Source organism: Arachis ipaensis, chromosome B07 (assembly GCF_000816755.2).
Source record: "Arachis ipaensis cultivar K30076 chromosome B07, Araip1.1, whole genome shotgun sequence".
Taxonomy (NCBI): Eukaryota; Viridiplantae; Streptophyta; class Magnoliopsida; order Fabales; family Fabaceae; genus Arachis; species Arachis ipaensis.
The window spans coordinates 94,308,720-94,333,181 of record NC_029791.2 but is presented as its reverse complement, the minus strand read 5'-3'; positions in this window follow the sequence as shown (position 1 = coordinate 94,333,181).

Sequence of the window (24,462 nt, the reverse complement as noted above, 5' to 3'; positions counted from 1 at the left end):
AAGGAGGACAAAAAACATCAATGATGGAATCCTCATCTTGATCAAACTCCCTCAATTCTCCTTTTCTTTCCTCCGGTTCACATACTTCCCTTCTCCTTCTTATTGCATGTCATGACCTAACTCTTCTTCTTTCCCTTGGTGTAACGACCCAACTCCCAGTATGCCATGGTCATACAAGAAGCTAAGTGTTACTAACTTATCCTTCCTAATTATTATTTATTATTTAATATATGAGCCTGTTCCTTGTTAGAGCGATGCCAATTTTACGAGTAACTTTTTTTTTGTTTGCGGATGGTCAGGTAAAATAAACAAGCATACATTGAGAGTAATAGAAAAGCGGTATAAAGAAACATATAAATACAGCTGATAATATACATCATGTACACTATAACAAAACATGTAGCGTTTACACAAGATCAAGTCAGTTTACATCCTCGTCATCCTACGTAGCTAATATTTACACGACCCTCCCAGGGCCTGGCCCATACAAAAAGCCACTAAGCTGGCGCCCAGGCTAGCCTAACCACTATATAGCTCCTAGCTCTCGGGTGTACTAACACAAGTGAGATACTAACTATCAGATAATGTCAGACTAGAGTGTCATCAAAAGAATGCCCCTTCCGCAGTCAAACTATATCTACACGTGGCCGTTCGGAGAATCGCCGTGGGGCTCGTCCATCTCCTCATCCTGCTCTATCTCTATCTCAGGATCCTCCTCCTCCTCCTCGTCCGCAGCTACAGCTATACCCTCAGATCCACCAGAAACACTGCTGTCACTATGTACAAAACCGTTCGCGAGCACAAGTTCGTTCGCGTTTATAGGAGCCACTCCACCGTCCGGTAGTGCCGGCTCATCAGGCTGTGGCAACTCGGAGATCGGCTCAGGGGGAAAATCTCACTCTGGTGGTATCACAGGTACGTAGTCACCAGCTAACTCAGGCTCATTAGGAATGATAGGCTCAGGTACCGCCTCATTCAAAGGTTGAGCTGGTATAGGGTGCTCAGGATCATCAGGAAAAGGGTGTCCAGGTGCGTCAGGATGTAACCGGGATAAGGAAAAGTCGTAAGGAGCATTAGGGTCAAAATGCGGGCTAGACAGAGGATGTTGAAAAACTCGATTAGGTAACGCATATCGTCTAATACGAGGCTCCAATCCGATGATGAAGTAACTGTGATGTACCGGATCCTCGTAGACGTAAGGGTCCTCGAACTCATAGAAGATCACGCCCGTCTCCATCTGAGGAGGAGGAAGGGAGAGAAGGGGTAAGAACTGGGGAGTTCTTAGTAGGGTCGGGGTTGTTAGTTACGTTCTTTTCTTCGTTTTCGATTAGCAGATGGATAATAGAATACAGTAATGTAGTAAACAGAAGTTAAAAATAGATAGAAAAAAAAAGAACAGAACACAAGTAGGAGAATACAAGAAGATAAAGCACAGACATAGCACTCAAGCAAGCAAACATAAAGAAATAGATCACTCACAAGTAGGAATGCAACAGAGAATAATGCGCAGACAAGAATGATGCATGTCTAGTCCTAGTGCAGGTAATGAGCTCATTTGTCAGTTTCTACCCGCTCCCGACGTAACCCAGCATTACCAGCCGGATATGGCTTTCCTGTTGGCTATACCCCTGTGTACAGGAAATAACACATCTGCCACTGCAGGGATGTATGCCGAAACACCTTCTGTATACAGGAAATAACCCCTCTGCCACTACAGAAATGGAACAGGTGGTCACAGTACTCTGTAGCAGGAAATAACCCCTCTGCCTTACAGAAATAAAATATGAATCTGTACCGCAGGAAAGCGTTTCTCAGTGGTTGCACCATTATCTATATGACTGCCTCAATGCAGCAGATGAACATATAGATATCTCTGAGGTTGCTTTAATGCAACAAATGACCTCTCAATAGGTCCTCTGCTCTTTATCATATTACTCTCTTCGCTTTGTCTCTTTATTCTGCTCTGTTTGTTCTTTTTTCTGCACTTCTTTACTTTATTCTGCTTTCTCTATTTAACGTATGTATTTAAAGCTTATGTAAACTTCGGTATGATTAGTTAGCCTACCCCAAGTATAGGTTCATTAAGTATATACTGAAACAGTTTAACTTTTCATATAATACCTAACCCTATTCGCAATTCAAGGACTAACTATGTTGCCCTAGTTCGTTCACTAGTCTCTGTCTATTTTTCTGTCATTAAAACTTTATAGACTCTTTCTTCGATTTTTATCTTTTCTTCAACTTTTATCTTTTATTTATCTTTGCCTCACTAATATGTTTTTACCACTCCTTAAGTGTTTTATGAAGGTAATTATGAGATTCTGCGCTTAAAGTAGTCTTTCTAAAGCTTTATTTTATTATTTTTATTAAAATATTATTTTTAATTAAATATTATTATTTTATATTTTATCATTTTTTTATTATTTTATCATTAAATTTTCGAAAATTAACTTACTTTTACTTTTAACCTTTAAAATTTACTTTTTACCACCCGTAACTTTTAATATTTCTACTTTTACCACCATAACTTTCAGAAATCACCAAACAACCCCTTAAACACCAAAAATTTTACTTCCTTGCCCTTTTTAAGATCTAAGGCCTGTTATTCATTATTCTTCATCACACTCAAAGTGTTCTTCATGTTTTTCATAAATTCTTCAGATTCTTTCCCTGTTTTTACCCGTTTTTCAGTCTTTTCAGCAACCGATTTTTACTATAATTCATAATAAATTAGTAGCCACTAAAACCCCATCTTTTCTACATGATTTTAACACAAATTGGACCTCAATTTAAGCTTAGGGTTTCGTTTTTCTCTTGGGGGTTTTGGGGGTGTAGGGTGAGTTGTGATTGGTTGGCTTGGAGGTGGATTAAAATAATATTAAAATATCTCAGGTGTATAACTACTAAAACTAGATGTATCGGAACACTTGCAAAAACATCTCTAAAAATTATTTTCTGAGCTACTAGCATAAGTGACACTAGTAACATATTTATTATGAGAATAAGACATGAATAATGAGGCCTTAGCATTGCTAAAGTCATCAGAGAGTGCTGGTGCTAAGCTGCACCAGTAAATTGTGAACCCGGTTAAACCGGTTTTTCTGTTTTTAACTAAAACTGATCAGGTAACCTTATAATATCATTCAAGAAGCTTCTAATACTGATATAATGATAATATCATCCTATTATCTCTCTTCTCTCATAAATTGGGTCCGGTTTGTCAAACTAAGACTATTTACGAAAAACCGAATCAAAACTCCTAACCGATACGGGTCAAAAACTAGGTTCTTCGCGACCGCATTATCGAGCTTGTCTCGGAAAAGGTTCTAACTTAAAGATGGCATAATAAAAATGAGGATTGAGATACTTGATGATATATCAAAGTTTTTCCCTTACTGATCTTCCGGAGAAATTCGTACTTTCAGAAAAGATCTCGCGTACTCGAAAATCGGGGTTGTTACACTTGGGGCTCCACCTTCTCCTCTTCACTCTTTTCCTTAGTTGATCCTTCAAATTCTTCAAGAGAAGTGTCTTGATCGGATGAGTGTAGGGGGATTAAGTGGTTCACTACCTCGGCTATGGTAGCCATAAGTTGCCCTTGTGTCCTTGACAATGGCCAATTCGCACATAGGTTAGGAACTCGATTATCCAAAAATGGAGTTAGCATTTTAAGTATAGTCCTAACCCGAAAAGTTGGCCATCAATCAAATTAGAAACTCACAAGATGTGTCATAGTGAAAAAGTAGTTCAAAACCAAGAGTATTTGACTCCCGGGTCGTCTCCCAAGGAGCACTTTAGAACAATGAGTATGCAAATCTTGTTGTAGTAATCAAGGGGTTGTCAATGAAGTAATGAACACATAAAGCAATAAAAGAACATGCAAAATTGTAATGATTGAACTAATGAAGAAATTAAAGAACCGACTATGTAATATAAACAAGTAAAGTATAAAAGAGATCAACATAGAAATGTATGAAAGATTGAAAGCATCAAAAAGAGTCTTGGCTTGGAGTGAGCTAAGGGTCCTTTCCTTATTGGAACCACAACTATGACAATTATGATGGATTAATCTAACTTGATCAACCCTCACATCGGAAAGTAAGTTAAATGAGCATAAGTGTTCTCAACCCACAAATCCTAAATTGCTTGCTAATTACTTTAGCAACAAATTAGCGTTAGTGGAAGCAAGAACAATTAACAATCCAAGAATTGAAACTAAATGTTGGACATTCCAACTCTAGAAACCCAATTGCTCACTTTACCCAAGCCAAGAACCAAGAATTTAGCTTAAAACCATGTTTGACATTTTGTCAAACACTTGGTGGGCAAAAACCTTAAACATGGAGAAAATGAGAAAAGGCTTGAAACTAAAAGCAACAATTGATCTCAATCAACAAGAATAACACAAGAAAGCCTGAAACAAACATTAAACATCAAATTCATCAACAAGAAATTAAAATTGCAAGAGAGAAGCAAAATTGAACTATAACTTGAATTAGAAGAAAGAGTAATGGCAATGTAACTATAAAAAGTAAAGACAAGAGAATACTTACAATGAAAGCTAGAAAAATCCAAGATCAAAAATGAAAATGGCACTTGAATGTAAAATCCTAATATAAACCCTAATAGAGATGATGAAAAACTTAGAGAAAAACTAACTAAATGCTTCCTACTACTACTCCTAAACTATACTAATGATATGCTATGTTATGTTCCTCATTTTCCCTCCAATATGAGCTAGAAGACTTCAGAAATGGGCCTCCAAAGTCCCCAAATCGCGAGTCACATGCCATTTTAATGAAGTTATGTGCGGACACTTGTGCGGACGCACAGATGCGTGCATCCGCACTCCTCGCAAAAAATCTCGTCCTGTGCGTACGCACACTAGGCGAAGCTTGAATGGACGCGCGACGCACTCGAAGTGATTCACGCGCTCTGATTGGGCAGTGGTGCGTACGCACAAGCAGCCGTGCGCATGCACACGTTTCTGAGCTCATCTCCTTTAATTCTTCATGTTTCCTCCACTTTGCATGCTCTTCTTCGATTTTCTCCAACCCATTCCTATCTTATACACCTGAAATCACTCACAAACAACATCAAGACATCGAATGGAAGGCAAATGGAATAAAATAGATTAAATTAGGCACAAAAGAGCATATTTTCATAATCAAGTGCAATTTGGAAGAAAAGTTCAAAACCATGCTATTCAAGGGAATAAGTGCAAGTTTATATGATGAAAATCCATTCAATCCTAACCAAAAATCATCATCAAATATGGATTCATCAGTCCTTTGGAATCCTTCTTGCTCTTGGAGAAAGGCTTAAAGGTCTTGTGGTTCTTGGGCCAAGGGTGGGAAAGTTTCACATTGTGGTGAAATAGGAGGTTCATAGTTTGGGAGAAGGGTGGTATATGTGGAAGGGGATTCATGTTGGTAGGTGGTTTGAGGTGGTATGTAAAAATGTGGTTGTTGGTGTTGGTATGGTGTTTGAAAATGTGGTGATTGAGGGTTATTTTGGGGGTATGGATTATAGGTATATGGTGGTGGAGGTGTATAATCAAAGTAAAATCCACCATATCCTTGGGTTGGGTATGGTTCATTGTAGTATAGAGGAGGTTGCTCCTTCCAAAATAGATGCTTCAATCCTATGATGCAATCCAAAATTGAAGTTATCAAGCCCTACAAAATGATAACAACCAAACTCCAAACCAAGAGGGTGATAACTCATAGAGGAAATAGAAAATAAAAACTAATGACATCAAGTAACAAGAGAAAAAAATCCTAATTAATAGCAAAAACAAGTAAACAACCCAAAACGTATCTATTCACACTATAGACATATTTACAACAACCAAAATATAGCACTCATGACACTAGCTCCCCGGCAACGGCGCCAAATTTTGACAATAACCAAAAACATGGGTTTGGATTTTCACACTAAAAATAGAATTTGTCCATTGCAAGTATAGTGCAAACCCAACAATTGATCATCAATAAAATTATCATTCTAGAGATTGTCACAATGCAAAGCAAATTTAAATCAAGAGTATTTAGACTCCCGGGTCGTTCTCCCTAAGAACTAATGCCGATGAACGCATACAATTTTGGTTGTGGAAAGCAAGAGGTTTCAATAATTGAAGTAAACATATAAAGAGATAAAAGAAGAAGCCAAAATTGCAATTAATAATGCAATAAAGGAATAAAAGAACTATGTATGTAATATGGACAAGTAACGCTATAAAGTGATGGGAAAGTAGTTCAAAACATAAATGAAACCTTGACTTGGGATGAGTCATGGAATTCCTTCCTTGCCATAATCACAAATATGATAATTGTGATGGATTAATCTCATTAAGTCAACCTTAACATCGAAGGATAAGTGGTACACTAAAATTACTTCACACTATCTAATTCCGCACAACTAACCAGCAAGTGCATTGGGTCGTCCAAGTAATACCTTACGTGAGTAAGGGTCGATCCCACGGAGATTGTTGGCTTGAAGTAAGCTATGGTTATCTTGCAACTCTTAGTCAGGATATTAATTAGTGGTTATCAATTGACTTGCAAATGAACAAGAGAGCATGAATTAAAGGTTACTTGTTATGCAGTAAATGAGAGTATGTTGGAGTTTTGGAGATGCTTTGCCTTTTGAATCTCTGCTTTCTCTCTATCTTCTTCTTCACGCATGCACGTCCCTCCTATGGCAAGCTGTGTGTTGGAGGATCACTGTTGTCAATGGCTACCATCCTTCCTTTCAGTGAAAATGGTCCAGGTGCGCTGTCACCGCACGGCTAATCATCTGTAGGTTCTCGATCATACCGGAATAGGATTCTCTATCCTTTTGCGTCTGTCACTACACCCAGCACTCACGAGTTTGAAGCTCGTCATAGTCATTCAATCCCAAAATCCTACTCGGAATACCACAGACAAGGTTTAGACTTTCCGGATTCTCATGAATGCTGCCAATGGATTCTAGCTTATACCACGGAGATTCCGATTAAGGAATCTAAGAGATACTCATTCAATCTAATGTAGAACGGAGGTGGTTGTCAGGCACACGTTCATAGGTTGAGAATGGTGATGAGTGTCACGGATCATCACATTCATCATAATAAGGCGCAAATGAATATCTTAGATAGGAACAAACATGATTGAATAGAAAACAGAAATACTGGCATTAACTCATCGAGGCACAGCAGAGCTCCTCACCCCCCAACAATGGAGTTTAGAGACTCATGCCGTCAAAAGGTACAAAGTTTGATCTAAAATGTCATGAGATACAAAATAAATCTCTAAAAGTTGTTTAAATACTAAACTAGTAACCTAGGTTTACAGAAAATGAGTAAACTATGATAGATGGTGCAGAAATCCACTTCTTGGGCCCACTTGGTGTGTGCTGAGGCTGAGACTAAAGCTTCTCACATGCATAGGGCTGTTTTGGGCGTTCAACGCCAGCTTTGGATCCAATTCTGGCGTTGAACTCCAACTCCTAACTTGTTTCTGGCGCTGGACGCGAGACACCAGCATGGAACTGTCGTTGAACGCCAGTTTACGTCATCTATCCTTGAGCAAAGTATGGACTATTATATATTGCTGGAAAGCCCTGGATGTCTACTTTCCAATGCAATTAAAAGCGCGCCATTTGGAGTTCTGTAGCTCCAGAAAATCCACTTTGAGTGTAGGAAGGTCAGAATCCAACAACATCAGTGGTCCTTTTTCAGCCTGAATCAGATTTTTGCTCAGCTCCCTCGATTTCTGCCAGAAAATACCTGAAATCACAGAAAAATACACAAACTCATAGTAAAGTCTAGAAATATGAATCTTGCCTAAAAGCTACTGAAAATAAACTAAAAACTAACTAAAACACACTAAAAACTATATGAAATTAACCCCAAAAAGCGTATAAAATATCCGCTCATCACAACACCAAACTTAAACTGTTTCTTGTCCTCAAGCAACTAGATAAATAAAATAGAATACAAATAATTTAAGAAGCAATAATATCTCAGAGTTTTTGAGTGAAGCTCAGATTCTAATTAGATGAGCGGGACTAGTAGCTTTTTGCTTCTGAATAGTTTTGGCATCTCACTTTATCCATTGAAGCTCAGAGTGATTGGCATCTATAGGAACTCAAAATTCAGATAGTGATATTGATTCTCCTAGTTTAGTATGTTGATTCTTGAATACAGCTACTTTATGAGTCTTGGCCGTGGCCCTAAGCACTTTGTCTTCCAGTATTACCACCGGATACATAAATGCCACAGACACATAATTGGGTGAACCTTTTCAGATTGTGAATTAGCTTTGCTAAAGTCCCCAATTAAAGGTGTCCAGGGTTCTTAAGCACACTCTTCTTTTTGCTTTGGACTTTGACTTTAACCGCTCAGTCTCAAGTTTTCACTTGACACCTTCACGCCACAAGCACATGGTTAGGGACAGCTTAGTTTAGCCGCTTAGGCCGGGATTTTATTCCTTTAGGCCCTCCTATCTACTGATGCTCAAAGCCTTGGGATCCTTTTTATTTACCCTTGCCTTTTGGTTTTAAGGGTTATTGGCTTTTTCTGCTTGCTTTTTCTTTTTCTTTCTATATTTTTTTTTTCTGCAAGCTTTGTTCTTTGCTGCTTTTTCTTGCTTCAAGAATCATTCTTATGAGTTTTTAGATTATCAATAACATGTCTCATGTTCATCATTCTTTCAAGAGCCAACATATTTAACAGTCTTAAACATCAAATTCAAAAGACATATGCACTGTTCAAGCATTCATTCAGAAGACAGAAAGCATTGCCACCACATGTAAATAATTAGAATGTTCTTATTAAAAACTCGAAAATTATTGCCTCTTATTCTTAAAAAATTCTTCTATTTTATTCATGTTTGATGATGATGAGAAAATTAAATTATAGCTTAATTGGAGATAAAATCAAAAATATAAATATTAATTACTATTATATGACTCCTAAGGTAAAACTAGAATAAGAACAGTTATCACAGAGTTAAGGCTAAGATTAGAATTTAACAACCTTTGTTCTGGGGAGTGGGTGTTCCTCTAATCTGCGAGGTGCTTGGTCCTTCAAGAGATAATTTCTGGCGCTTCAATTCCCTTAAGTCGCGCCCTTGCTCCTCCTGTTCTTTAATCAAATAGCAAAGAATGCTACTTTGTTCCTTCTGTTCTTTTATTATTTGTTCCATAGCTTCTTGCATCTTGGTAACTGATGTTTCAAGATACTCCCAGTATTCAGATTGAGGGATTTCTGGGAGAAATTCCTGTGTTTTCTTCTTGATGGGGTCATCCTGTGCTTGTTGTTTTTCCATTGATGCTTTGGTGATTGGTTGCTCAATTGAGATATACTCAGTTATTCCCATTACTCCAGCGTCCTTGCAGAGCATAGAAATCAAGCTTGGATAAGCCAACCTAGCATCTTTGGAATTTTTGTTTGCAATTTTGTAAAATTCAATTGAAATCAGTTGATGAACTTCCACTTCTTTTTCCATCATGATGCAATGGATCATCACTGCTCTTTTAATAGTGACTTCAGAACAGTTGCTAGTGGGCAGCAGAGAATGCCCAATGAAATCCATCCATCCTCTAGCGACTGGTTTGAGATCTTCTCTTTTGATTTGATTTGGAACACCCTTCGTGCTGGTGGTCCACCTGGCTCCAGGGATACATATATCCTCTAGAATCTCATCCAGGCCCTTGTCTGTTCTCATCATTCTCCTATTGAAGGAGTATGGATCATCTTTCAGCTGAGGTAGCTTTAAGATCTCCCTGATCTTGTCAGGGTGGGTATGAACAATCTTTCCTCTGACCACGGTCCGATAGTCATAGATAGCAGATCCAGATAGTCTTTGCCTGTTTGTATGCCACATATTAGCATAGAACTCCTGGACCATATTCCTTTCCACTTTTGTTTCAGGATTGGCTAGGATCTCCCAGTTCCTGATTCGAATTTACTCCTGGATCTCCAGATATTCATCTTCTTTCAGATCGAATCTGACTTCCAGGATCACTGATCTTAGACCCATTATTTTGTAATAATGGTCTGAATGTTCTTTAGTTAAGAAATTCCCTTGATTCCAAAGTGGTTTTGGAACACTCTCTTTCTTGCCTCTTGGAGTGGGTTGTTTTCCTTTAGGAGCCATGATCTTAGTGATCACAGGATAAGCACACCAAACTTAGAGGTTTTCTTGTCCTCAAGCAAAAGAAAAGAAAGGAGAGGGAGAGAAGGAGAGCTAGGTGCAATGGTGGATGGGAGGGGAGGGAGGCCGAACCCATATTTAAAGGGAGAGGGGGGTGGGTTTTTGAAAAATAGGGAGAAAGATAAGATAGAAGATGTGATTTTTAGAAAAAAAATATGATAAGAAAAGATATGATTTAAAATTGGAAAGATATGAAAGATATTTGAAAAAGATAGATTTGAAATTTTGAAAAAGATAGTATAGAGATTTGAAAAAGATATTGCTTAGTTGAAAAGATTTTTGAATGAAAAGAGAGAGATTTGTTTTGAACATATTGAAAAAGAGTTGAGTTGGATTGAAAAGAAGGATTTGTGCTTATGGATTAAGATACATTTAATATTTTTAAAGAAGGGTTTTTAGAAATTAGGGATTTTAGAAATCAGGGTTCTTAACATGTTTATGCAAGAAATCATGAATTGGAACATGAAAATTAGGATTAAAATGAAAAATATGAAGAAAAAAACGAATTACTTCCTCCCCACCATCCTGGCGTTTGAACGCCCAAACGCTGCATGTTTTGGGTGTTCAACGCCCAAATGCTGCTTCTCCTGGGCGTTCAACGTCCAGCTGCTGCTTATTTCTGGCGTTGAACGCCAGGAAGTCCTTTGTTACTGGGCGTTTTTCTGAACGCCCGGAACGCTGTAAACTTTCTGGCATTCAACGCCCAGTGGATGCTTCTGTTGGGCGTTGAACGCCCAAAACAGACTTTTACTGGCATTTTCTTGCCAGTGAGCTCTTTTTCTCTGTTTTACGTGCAGAATCCTTCTGTAACCCTGTGAACTTATACAATTGACTCTTTACCTTAGGATCAATGAACTTTATATAAATAAATAAAATCAAGAATAGGGCAAAATGCTTAGAGGAAGTGATGCCCCATGGCTGGGTTGCCTCCCAGTAAGCGCTTCTTTATTGTCTTTAGCTAGACCTTGCTGAGCTTTTAATCTAGCTTCAGCCTTGAGCACTCTTGCTCAACATTGCCTTCAAGATAGTGCTTGATTCTCTGTCCATTAACAGTGAACTTCTTATCAGAATCAATATCTTGAAGCTCCACATAACCATATGGTGATACACTTGTAATCACATATGGTCCCCTCCACCGGGACTTCAGTTTCCCGGGGAATAGCCTGAGCCTAGAGTTAAACAACAGAACCTTTTGTCCTGGTTCAAAGATTCTAGATGACAGCTTCCTGTCATGCCATTTTTTTTTATTTTTCTTTATAAAGCTTGGCATTTTCGAAAGCAGTGCATCTGAATTCCTCTAGTTCATTTAGCTGGAGCAATCCTTTTTCTCCAATTAATTTGGCATCAAAGTTTAGGAATTTGGTTGCCCAGTAGGCTTTATGTTCCAGTTCCACGGGCAGGTGACATGCCTTACCATACACAAGTTGGTATGGAGAGGTCCCTATAGGAGTCTTGAATGTTGTTCTGTATGCCCACAGAGCATCATCCAAGCTTCTTGCCCAATCCTTTCTACGGGTACTTACAGTCCGTTCTAGGATTCTTTTTAGCTCTCTGTTAGAGACTTCAGCTTGTCCATTAGTCTGTGGATGATATGGAGTCGCCACCTTGTGGCGAATCCCATACCGGACCATGGCAGAGTAAAGCTGTTTGTTGCAGAAGTGAGTGCCCCCATCACTGATTAGTACTCTAGGGGCCCCAAACCTGCTGAAGATATATTTCTGGAGGAACTTCAACACTGTTTTAGTATCATTGGTAGGTGTGGCAACGGCCTCTACCCATTTTGATACGTAGTCAACGGCCACCAAAATATAAGTGTTTGAGTATGATGGTGGAAAAGGTCCCATGAAGTCAATTCCCCATACGTCAAACAACTCAATCTCCAAGATTCCTTGTTGAGGCATGGCGTAACCATGGGGCAGATTACCAGCTCTTTGGCAACTGTCACAGTTACGTACGAACTCTTTGGAATCTTTATAGAGTGTGGGCCAATAGAAGCCACATTGGAGGACCTTGGTGGCTGTTCGCTCACCTCCGAAATGGCCTCCATATTGTGATCCATGGCAATGCCATAGGATCCTCTGTGCTTCTTCTCTAGGCACACATCTCCGAATTATTCCATCTGCACATCTCTTAAAGAGATAGGGTTCATCCCATAGGTAGTACTTTGCATCAGTAACTAATTTTTTCTTTTGTTTCCTGTTGTACTCTTTGGGTATGAACCTTGCAGCTTTATAGTTTGCAATGTCTGCAAACCATGGTGTTTCCTGAATGGCAAATAAATGCTCATCCAGAAAAGTCTCAGAGATCTCAGGAGAGGGGAGGGACGTCCCTTCTTCTGGCTCTATCCGGGACAGATGATCAGCCACTTGGTTCTCTGTCCCTTTTCTGTCTCTTATTTCTATATCAAACTCTTGTAGAAGCAACACCCATCTTATGAGCCTGGGTTTTGAATCCTGCTTTGTGAGTAGATATTTGAGAGCAGCATGGTCAGTATACACAATCACCTTTGATCCTATCAAGTATGATCTAAATTTGTCAATGGCATAAACCACTGCAAGTAATTCTTTTTCTGTGGTTGTGTAGTTCTTCTGGGCATCATTTAAAACGCGGCTAGCATAATAAATGATGTGAAGAAGCTTTGACATGTGAATGCTGTTTTCTCTTGATCCTGGGGATTTACTGCAATCTGGTTTTAGCCTGAGTAGCCATCCAAAAAGCAGTAATAATCATGACCTGCCAGTCTTTCTAGCATCTGGTCTATGAATGGTAAAGGAAAATGATCCTTTTTGGTAGCTGTGTTGAGCCTTCTGTAGTCAATACACATGCGCCACCCTGTAACTGTTCTTGTAGGAACCAGTTCATTCTTTTCATTATGAACCACTGTCATGCCTCCCTTTTTGGGGACAACTTGGACAGGGCTCACCCAGGGGCTGTCGGAAATAGGATAAATAATCCCAGCCTCCAGTAATTTGGTGACCTATTTCTGCACCACTTCCTTCTTGGCTGGATTTAGCCGCCTCTGTGGTTGAACCACTGGTTTAGCATTCTCCTCCAATAAGATTTTGTGCATGCATCTGGCTGGGCTTATGCCCTTAAGGTCACCTATGGACCACCCAAGAGCTGTCTTGTGTGTCCTTAGCACTTGAATAAGTGCTTCCTCTTCCTATGGATTTAAAGCAGAGCTTATGATCACTGGAAAAGTGTCACCTTCTCCCAGAAATGCATATTTCAGGGATGGTGGTAATGGTTTGAGCTCAGGTTTTGGAGGTTTTTCCTCTTCCAGAGGAAATTTCAGAGGCTCTTTCATTTCCTCTGAATCCTCCAAATCAGGCTGAACATCTTTAAAGATGTCTTCCAACTCTGATTCGAGACTCTCGGCCATGTTGATCTCTTCTACCAAAGAGTCAATAAGATTAACTTTCATGCAGTCTTTTGATGTGTCTGGATGCTGCATGGCTTTGACAGCATTCAACTTAAACTCATCCTCATTGACTCTCAGGGTTATTTCCCCCTGTTGGACATCAATGAGAGTTCGTCCAGTTGCTAGGAAGGGTCTTCCTAGAATGAGAGTAGCACTCTTGTGCTCCTCCATTTCCAGCACTACAAAGTCAGTGGGAAAGGCGAATGGCCCAACTCTGACAATCAAGTCTTCAATCACGCCTGATGGGTATTTAATGGAGCCATCAGCAAGTTGGAGACATATCCGGGTTGGTTTAACTTCTTCAGTTAAACCAAGCTTTCTGATAGTGGATGTAGGTATTAGGTTGATGCTTGCCCCAAGATCACATAAAGCTGTCTTGGTGCAATTACCTTCTAATGTGCATGGTATCAGAAAACTCCCAGGGTCTTTAAGCTTTTCAGGAAAGCTTTTCAGAATGACTGCACTGCATGCATTCTTCAGTGAGGAGAACTCTTTCAGTTTCTCTCCAATCCTTCTTATGACTCAAGATCTCTTTCATGAACTCGGCATAAGAAGGTATTTGCTCAAGTGCCTCTGCAAATGGAATCTTTATTTCAAGAGTCCTGAGATAATCTTGGATGTCCAGCCTTAGCTGTGTCATCCGTTTTGGAGGAAAGTATTGATTCAGGAATTTTTCTGTCAGCTGTTTCCATGTCCTTATGCTAGCCTTAGGTTGGTTATTTAACCACCTCTTGGCTTGGTTTTTTACAGCAAATGAAAACAGTAATAATCTGTAGACATCCTGATCTACTTCCTTATCATGTACTGTGTCAATAATTTGTAAAAACTATGCCAGAAACTCTGTAGGTTCTTCCTGTGGAAGACCGGAATACAGGCAGCTTTGCTGCACCATGATAATGAGCTGAGGATTCAACTCAAAGCTACTGACTCCAATGGAAAGTATGCAGATACTACTCCCATATGAAGCAGTAGAGGGGTTAGCATATGACCCCAGAGTCCTCCTGGACTGTTCATTTCCACTTAGATCCATGATGGAGAAACGGAGATGATGTAAAAAAATTTATTTATTTTTATTTATTTATTTAATTATTTCAAAAATAAAATAAATTAAAATAAAATAAATAAAAATAGGTGAAGGTTTTCGAAAAAATTGAGGAGAGAGAAAGTGGTTAGGAAGTTTTGAAAAAGATATGATTTGAAAAAGATTTTAAATTTTGAAAAAAAATCTGAATTTTTAAAAATAATTTTCGAAAATTTGTTTTAAAAATAGAGAGAAAAGATATTTTTTAATTTAGTGAGGAAAGAGAAAAACAATAAAATAGCACAAGATTTAAAATTTTTAGATCTAATGCTCCTTGTTTTCGAAAATTATGGAGGGAAAACACCAAGGAACACCAAACTTAAAAATTTTAAGATCAAGACACAAGGAAAACTCAAGAACACTTTGAAGACTCACAAGAACACAAGAACATGAAGAAAGAACACCAAACTTAAAATTTTTGAAAAACCAAACTAAAATTTTCGAAAAACAAAGAAAAATCAACCAGAAAATACCAAACTTAGAGTTTGGCACAAGATTTATTCAAAGAAAATTAATTTTGAAAAGATTTTAAAAATAGGATAGCCAATTACCAAGAACATAAGCACCACGCTCTAACTAATTGAGCTATAAATTTAAAGTGTTTTAACAATGTATAAATAATAAAAGACTCTAAATCAAAAAGAAAAATTTTTCCTAATCTAAGCAACAAAATAAACCGTCAGTTGTCCAAACTCAAACAATCCCCAGCAATGGCGCCAAAAACTTGGTGCACGAAAATTACTTCACACTATGTAATTCCGCACAACTAACCAGCAGGTGCACTGGGTCGTCCAAGTAATACCTTATGTGAGTAAGGGTCGATCCCAAGAAGATTGTTGGCTTGAAGCAAGCTATGGTTATCTTGCAACTCTTAGTCAGGATATTAATTAGTGGTTATCAATTGAGTTGCAAATGAACAAGAGAGCATGAATTAAAGGTTACTTGTTATGCAGTAAATGAGAATATGTTGGAGTTTTGGAGATGCTTTGCCTTTTGAATCTCTGCTTTCTCTCTATCTTCTTCTTCACGCATGCATGTCCCTCCTATGGCAAGCTGTGTGTTGGAGGATCACCGTTGTCAATGGCTACCATCCTTCCTTTCAGTGAAAATGGTCCAGGTGCGCTGTCACCGCACGGCTAATCATCTGTAGGTTCTCGATCATACCGGAATAGGATTCGCTATCCTTTTGCGTCTGTCACTACGCCCAGCACTCGCGAGTTTAAAGCTCGTCACAGTCATTAAATCCCAAAATCCTACTCGGAATAACACAGACAAGGTTTAGACTTTCCGGATTCTCATGAATGCTGCCAATGGATTCTAGCTTATACCACGGAGATTTCGATCAAGGAATCTAAGAGATACTCATTCAATCTAATGTAGAATGGAGGTGGTTGTCAGGTACACATTCATAGGTTGAGAATGGTGATGAGTGTCACAGATCATCACATTCATCATAATAAGCCACAAATGAATATCTTAGATAGGAACAAACATGATTGAATAGAAAACAGAAATACTGGCATTAACTCATCGAGGCACAGCAGAGCTCCTCACCCTCCAACAATGGAGTTTAGAGACTCATGCCGTCAAAAGGTACAAAGTTTGATCTAAAATGTCATGAGATACAAAATAAATCTCTAAAAGTTGTTTAAATACTAAACTAGTAACCTAGGTTTACAGAAAATGAGTAAACTATGATAGATGGTGCAGAAATCCACTTCTGGGGCCCACTTGGTGTGTGCTGAGGCTGAGACTAAAGCTTCTCACGTGCATAGGGCTGTTTTGGGCATTCAACGCCAGCTTTGGATCCAATTCTGGCGTTGAACTCCAACTCCTAACTTGTTTCTGGCGCTGGACGCCAGACAGCAGCATGGAACTGGCGTTTAACGCCAGTTTACGTCGTCTATCCTTGAGCAAAGTATGGACTATTATATATTTCTAGAAAGCCCTGGATGTCTACTTTCCAACGCAATTGGAAGCGCGCCATTTGGAGTTCTGTAGCTCCAGAAAATCTACTTTGAGTGCAGGGAGGTCAGAATCCAACAGCATCAGTAGTCCTTTTTCAGCCTGAATCAGATTTTTGCTCAGTTCCCTCGATTTCAGCCAGAAAATACCTGAAATCACAGAAAAACACACAAACTCATAGTAAAGTCCAGAAATATGAATCTTGCCTAAAAGCTACTGAAAATAAACTAAAAACTAACTAAAACACACTAAAAACTATATGAAATTAACCCCAAAAAGCGTATAAAATATCCGCTCATCAATAAGTCAAGTGAGCATAATTGTTATCAATCCATAAATCCAAACTAACTTACCAAATTAATTGGTAAAGAGCTAGCGTTAGTGGAAATAATAACAACTAACAACCCAATAATTATCAATAAATGTTGGACATTATGGCTCTAGTAATCCATACACTCATTTCCTCAAGCCAAGGGGTGAAAATCTACCCCATAACTAAGATTGACATTTCATCAAACACATAGAGGACATAATCATAAAATATGGAAAAATTGGGAAATTGAGGCAAACTCAACAAACATAAAATAAGCATCAAACATCAAATTAACCAACTAGAAATCCAAAATTGTAAAGCTATGTATATATTGACAAGAGAAATTGAAATAGGAGCAAGTGTAGAACAAGTAATGTAAATAAAAGAGAAATTAAAGAAATACTTACAATGAAATTGCTATAATCCCAAATCAAAACTTGAAGTATAAAATGCTACAACCCTAATTAAACCTAAGGAAATTTGAGAGAAAACCTAAACTAAAACTACCCTAAAAACTACTCTTAAAACTCTTCCATGAAGTATGGTAGTGTATGTTATGATATATGGTTACTTCCCCCATCAAATATGCTCCAAAGCCTTCAAAATGGGCCAAAAATCCCCCAAAATGCGAGTTCACGTGACTTTTTAATGGAGGCACGCACTGGTACCTGTGCGTACGCACAGGTTTGTGTGTGGACACACTTGCTGATTCTCCTCCTGTGTGTGGGCACAGACCTGTGGTACGCACAGGTCCTGATTTCCATTCTGCCTAGAGCATGGGCACAACTTGTGTGTGGGCACAGGTCCTGATTTTTACCCGGCCTTGTGCGTGGGCACAGACCTGTGCGTGGGCACAGGTTGAAATGCTTTTCTCCTTTATTTTCTTCATGTTTTCTCCCTTTTTGCATGCTTTCTTCCACTTCTACCAAACCATTCTTGCCTCTAGGACCTGAATCACTCAGCAAACATATCACGGCATCGAATGGAATAAAAGTGGGATTAAATTGCTCAATTTAAGTACAAAAATGCATGTTTTCACATTTAGGTTCAATTTAGGGATCAAGCACAAAAGTATGCTATTTTAGTGAATAAGTGTGAGTTTATATGATGAAATCCATCGAATTTAAGCTAAAATATATTGTCAAATATGGACTCATCATTTCCCCCACACTTAAATAATAGCATGTCCTCATGCTAAACCAAACAAGGAGAACGATCAAAGGGAAACAACTTATTGAATGCAACTATCTATATGCATGCAAGTATGTATCTACTATATATACCTATATATACTATAGTATCCTATTGAATTGGTAAAAACAAGCAATCAAGTTCCCAAGAAAGTATATAGACATATAGGGCTAAGCAAAGAAGTGGCTCAATGCAATCAAAATCTAAAGAATTGATTCAACTCATAAAAAAGAAGCAACTTGCAAGAATGCATGATAAGAAGGTATGGAATCATAGAATTAAGTGATCGAACCCTCACTAGGTGTGTATACACTCTCAATGCTCGGTGTTTAGGGTTTAGTCACTCAAGTCTCCTCTAATCATGCTTTCAAGGGTTTACTTTTCATCTAACAATCAACAAGTATTTGATGCATGAGTGCAAGTACCATGAGGTCTTTAGAGGGTTGTAATGGGGTTAGGGTTAAGGTGGGGTAAATATGGCTAAGTGGATTAACGGATTGAATCTTTAATTAGCTCAAGTATCCAACTCAACCTTTATCAATCAACCCACAAAAAAAATGCATTCTAGCCACCCGTTACTTCTTTTCACACACATTCATGCCTTAGTTTCTATTCAAAATACATATCCATTTCTTATTCATTTTTTTCTTTTCTTTTGGTCAACCTTTGTCCCCTCTTAATATTTTTTTTCATTTCATTTTCTTTTCTTTTCTATCTTTTTTTTTCTTTGACAAATGCATATTGTTAAAGCAAATTGACACATGAATGTGCACCCATTTTTCCAAATATTTCAATAAGTACCCAAAACAAAATTTTTCTCTACCAATGCTTCCCAAAATTTCCCCCACACTTAAATGACATGCACATCTCAACCTAAGCTAATCAAAGATGCAATTCAAGGTAATTCATGATTTTTCGCTTAGGGTTGTGATGTGCTAATAATTAAAACAAAGGGGATTAAAAATCTCAAAAGGAGTTAACAAGGGTAGATGCAAGGGTAAGGCTATATGGGTGAGTAAGCTTAATATGAAAAAGTGGCCTCCATCATGCTAAATGCATTCAAGACATCAAACATCGGAAATAAAGAATCAAGCAAAACCAAGATCACAATCATAGAAGAGATATAGCACACAATGAACAAAATTAGTGGTCAAAAGGTGTAACCACTCATTATAGGCTCAAAAACTCACAAGGTATTTTGTTCTTTCCTCTTCTATGTTCCACAAAAATTCATTCAAGCAAGTTTAAAAACAATTTTCCAAATCAATTCAATAGAACGCCTTGAAACAAAATTCTTGGAAATGTTTGTTGTTTTTCACCAAAATTATTTCCTATATGTATGATGTGATGGATGCAATTTCATAAAAAAAATTTCTAGTTCTATTCCTAATTTTTAACATTGCAAAAATTAACATGAACAATTAAGACAAAATTGAACTAGGTGCTATATTATTCACAACATCCAATCACAACTTCTATTTATAGAATATATACTAAGGAAAAGATGCAAAAATGCGACATGCAATAGCTAGATATAAACTATGCATAAGGTAAGATATATACGCTAGAAGAAAATGCAATGCAACAGTAAAAAATACTCCAAATATCTAAAAGAAAATAATAAAAAGAAACCAAATAAAGTGCAAAGTGTTCGGAAAAGAAAGTTTACACCCCAAAATGACGAATTCGCCCCCAAACTTAAGCGTTGCACGGTCCTCCGTGCACAAACACAATCCGGGGATAATGACTCTAAGATCCTCCACCTTCAGCTGGCGGATGCAGGGGCTTAGGTTGTGTGGAGACCGCCAAGTTCAAAGTATTTTTGGCATCTCCATCCTCGGTTTCCTTCTCCTCTCCCGGCTCCTTGCCTTCACGTCTCATCCTAAAAAAGAATGGATAAAGTATAATTAAGAATCATAGGGCAAGTGGCAGAAAAAGGTAAAGGAGTAAGCAAATAAGCATCTAATTAAGGAATTTTGCATAGTTGTGTGGTATGATAGAAAGATGAGCCATGTGTGTATTCCAATCATGCGCGCGGTTAGAATACACACAACGGCCGGTTAAAATGGCATCCACACAATAAAAAAAATAAGCATGAGTTCTTCAATTAAATGGCCTAAGATGCAACTAAGAGATGAGCATAAATTAAAGACAAGCAGGCTTAGGCAATTACAACAAGAGTGAATTGAATTAGGAATATTAGATATTGAAATTGTGCAGGTGAAAGCGCAGGATTAATAAAATAACACAATAAGCAATAACCAATTCAATAATGAAGAGAAACTACTTATTCATCCTAGAAGTCAGAATTGGGTGCAGCATAAGATCCAAGGACCTTTCTTGCATCTCCTCTATTATCTGGATTACCTGCCGTTGTTGTATCTTCAGCTTCTTATTCTAGAGCTCCTGTGAGATTCCTTACGGCTCTGCTAGCCTGAGCTTGTTGCAGACGCCTTCTTAGAGTCCTTTCAGTTTCAGGATCTGGATCAAAGAAAGATTCTTTATCCCAATTTTTGCTCATAAACAAGAAGAAAGAAACCAAGAAGAGTAGAAGAAAGGAGTCTCTATGTCAAAGTATAGAGGGCTCCTAGTGAGAGAGATAGATGAAGAGAAAAGAAAAGAAAGATGTCTTTTAATTTAAAAAAATGTTCAAAAATGAAGGGAGAATTAAATTGAAAGTTTTCGAAAAGATGAGAGAGAAAGAGATTAGAGTATTTTCGAAAAAAAGAAGAGAGTGAAAGAAGAATTAAAGAGACACCAAACTTTTAAAAATTAAAATAAGATATAACAAATAACTAACTAATCAAAATTTGGAAATAAAATAAAAGTTTTGATTTTGAAAATTTTTGAAATTTAAAAGGAAAGAGTCAATCAAAGATTTTAAAATTTAAATTTGGAAAGAAAAAGTCAAACAAAATAAGATTTTAAAAAATTAAGATAGAAGATTTGATTTTGAAAAATTTTGAAATTAAAAAGATAAAGTCAAAGAAAGATTTTAAAAATTTAAAGATTTTAAAATTCAAAATTAAAAGAAAGAAAACCAAACAAAATACTAAACTTTTAAAATTTGAATTTAAGTTTAAAGATAAGATAAGTTTTAAAAAATTTTAAAATTTTAATATTCAAATTTTAAAAGAAAGCACAAAAATCTGAAAGAAGATAAGATAACAAATGTTTGAAATTTAAAGAAAAAGATAACATAAGATTTAAAGATAGAAAAGATAAACAAGAAAAACAATATTACTAATCAAGACACCAAAATTAAAATTTTTGAATTTAAATTGAAAAATTTTTGAAAAAGAAAAAATAAATTAAAAAGAAAAGAACAACACTAGATGGACACCAAACTTAAAAATTTGAAATCAAAGACATTAATTTTTGAAAGATTGAAAAGGAAAAACACTAAAAGACACCAAACTTAAAAATTTTGAAATTAAACAAAAGGAAAACATTAAGAAAATTTCGAACACCAAGAAAGAAAAGTAGGAATAATTTTTGAAAATTCAAGAAAAAGAAAGACACACAAGAACTACAAGGACACCAAACTTAAGATTTGACACAAGACTCAAACAAAAGAAAAAATGACAAAAGATAAAAAGTTTTGAAAACGATTTTTCAAAAAGAAACAAAGAAACACAAAAAATAAACACAAGTAAAAGTACCTGATCTAAGTAGCAAGACAACCGTTAGTTTGTCAATCTCAAACAATCCCCGGCAATAGCGCCAAGAACTTGATGCACGAAAATGAAACTCGCACAACTGAACCGGCAAGTGCATCGGGCCGTCCAAGTAATACCTCAGGTGAGTGAGGGTCGATCCCACAAGGATTGCCAGATTGAGCAAAATGTAGTTATCCTACAGATCTTAGTCAGGCGAATAGAAAGTTGATTGTTGTTGTTGTAGGCGCACAAACAAAACAATAATGAAAGCAATTAAGAATTGACGTAGAAACAATAGTAAGAAATCAGTTAAGGCCTTGGAGATGCTTGTTCTTCCAGATTGATACTTCTTACTGACTACTTTAACAATGAGTGATTCATTCAATGGCAAGGCTGTAAGTGATTAAGCCAGGGGTAGTGGTCATTAATCTCCTCTGATCCAAACCAAACACCAGAACTGGTCAGTCAATCTGGACGAGGGTGAAGCTCACGCAATTCAATCTCTGATGATCCTACTTAAAATGCCACAAACAAGGTCGGATCTTCTGGATCGGAGAATAAAGCTTTAGTATTCTAGCCTTGATACCACAGGGACCTCAGTTACCCATGACTAACAATATTTCATGTCACATGTCCCAATTAGCCCAAATAACTTATTGGAACCTGTGATGTACTCTCAAGCTGTAGCTCAGTACTATCCGTGTCAAGACTCATAAAGAACTCATGTAGAATAAGGGGTCATACTCTCGTTCCACCCCGGATTCATAAAGATGAAGAAAAACAATACATCATAGAATGGAATCAAACATATATTAAAGTAGAAAAGTAATGTTATTAATCCATAGGAATGAGTAAAGCTCCTATCCTTAACCTAGGTGGTTTAGCCGCTCATATTTTATAGAAAATAAAGTGTGATAAGTTCTGAGTGGCTGAAGATCCTAGACATGGGTGATCTTTGCCTATATATACTAATCTAATAATTAAAAATTACAAAAATGAAATAAACTAAGCAAAAAGGTGCGAAAATCCACTTCTAGGCCCACTTGGTGAGTGTTTGGGCTGAGCTTGGCGTCCAACTTGGAAGATTGGGCATTGAACGCCCACTAGGTGGTGTCTATGCTGCCTTGATGCCCCCTTGGTGGTGTTGAACGCCAATTTTTGGGTGTTCAATGCTTGCCTTGGTCCTTTTGGGGCGTTGAACACCAGAAAGGGGATAGGTTGGGCGTTCAACGCCCGTTTTGGGTAGTTGATTCCAAAGAAAAGTATAGATTAATATATTACTAAAAAGCCCTCGAAGTTAGCTTTCCAACGCCTTTGAAAAAGCGTCAATTGGATCTCTGTAGCTCAAGAAATGTTCGTTGGAATGAATGGAGGTTAGGATTTGACAACATCTGCTATCCTTTCTTTGCCTCTGAATCAGACTTTGCCAAAACTTGCCATTTTCACCAAAAAATCACCTAAAATCATAATAAAAATAAAAAAGCTCAAAGTAGCATCCAAAATGTGAATTTTACATTAAAACCTACTAAAACATACTAAAACTTGATAAAATGTACTGAAAACACTAAGAAAAGAACCTAAAAAGGGTATAAAATATCCGCTCATCAGCCTCCTTGATGTGAGCTTCAACCAAAAGTCCAACTTAAGGACTTTAAACCAAAGTGCTAGATGGGAGACACACCACCATGGTAACATCCTTTTAACTCTTCTCTATTTTAGTTTTTGCTTATTGAATTTTGTCTCTTTGATTTGCTTGGTTTAATTGGATTTTAGGCTTAATTTAGTTGCATTTTTGTTGGATCATGTGTTTTTTATGAATGTTATGTTTTGGGGTTAAAAACTATCTTGGGTATCATGTTTGGTGCCTTTAAGGCACTAAAATGTTGCAGAAACAGAGCATTGTGCGTACGCACACACATATGCGTACGCACACTTTTCCCAATTTTTGACATTTATGTGTAGGCACCCACTTGTGCGTATGCACACTTGTTTTCATAGCCTCTGTTCAGAGTTCTCACATCTGCTCATGCACGTGCAACCCCAACCTTTTTCATTCTGTGCGTACGCACGCTAGGCTGTGCGTATGCACCCATGATCTTCTAGCCTTGTTTAAAAAAAAAAGCCTTCTGTGCGAGCGCACAGCCTTGTCCACACGCACACTCGGTAGCACCCCTTCTGTTGGGAGTGCTCGCACAGTCTTGTGCATCCGCATTGATGCGTGGCATAAGTTTGACCAATTAAGAGATTATAATATAAGGACAGCATTGCAAGTATAGCCCTTAACCAGCAAAAATTTGCCTCATCAATTTAGAAAGGTTGTTACAAAAATTTAGAATAAAAATACTGGGAGTATGAGTCCCAGGTCGTCTCCCAATGAGTTGCTAAAAAGGGTGCTAATTTATTAATCAGGAGCTTTCCAAGAGGTTTTGAGTTTGAACAACAGAAAATAAACAATCGTAATTAAGTGCATTGAAAATTATAAACTGGGGGAATGATTAATTGGAAGTTCTATCCTTGTTGGGATTCTCTCAAGTGTAGTATAAAGAGGTTGTTGTTTTTACTTAGTTAACCCTTACTATAAATAAAGGAAAGTCAAGTGATTGAGCTAACTCTTATTCGCAAATCCTAGTCCT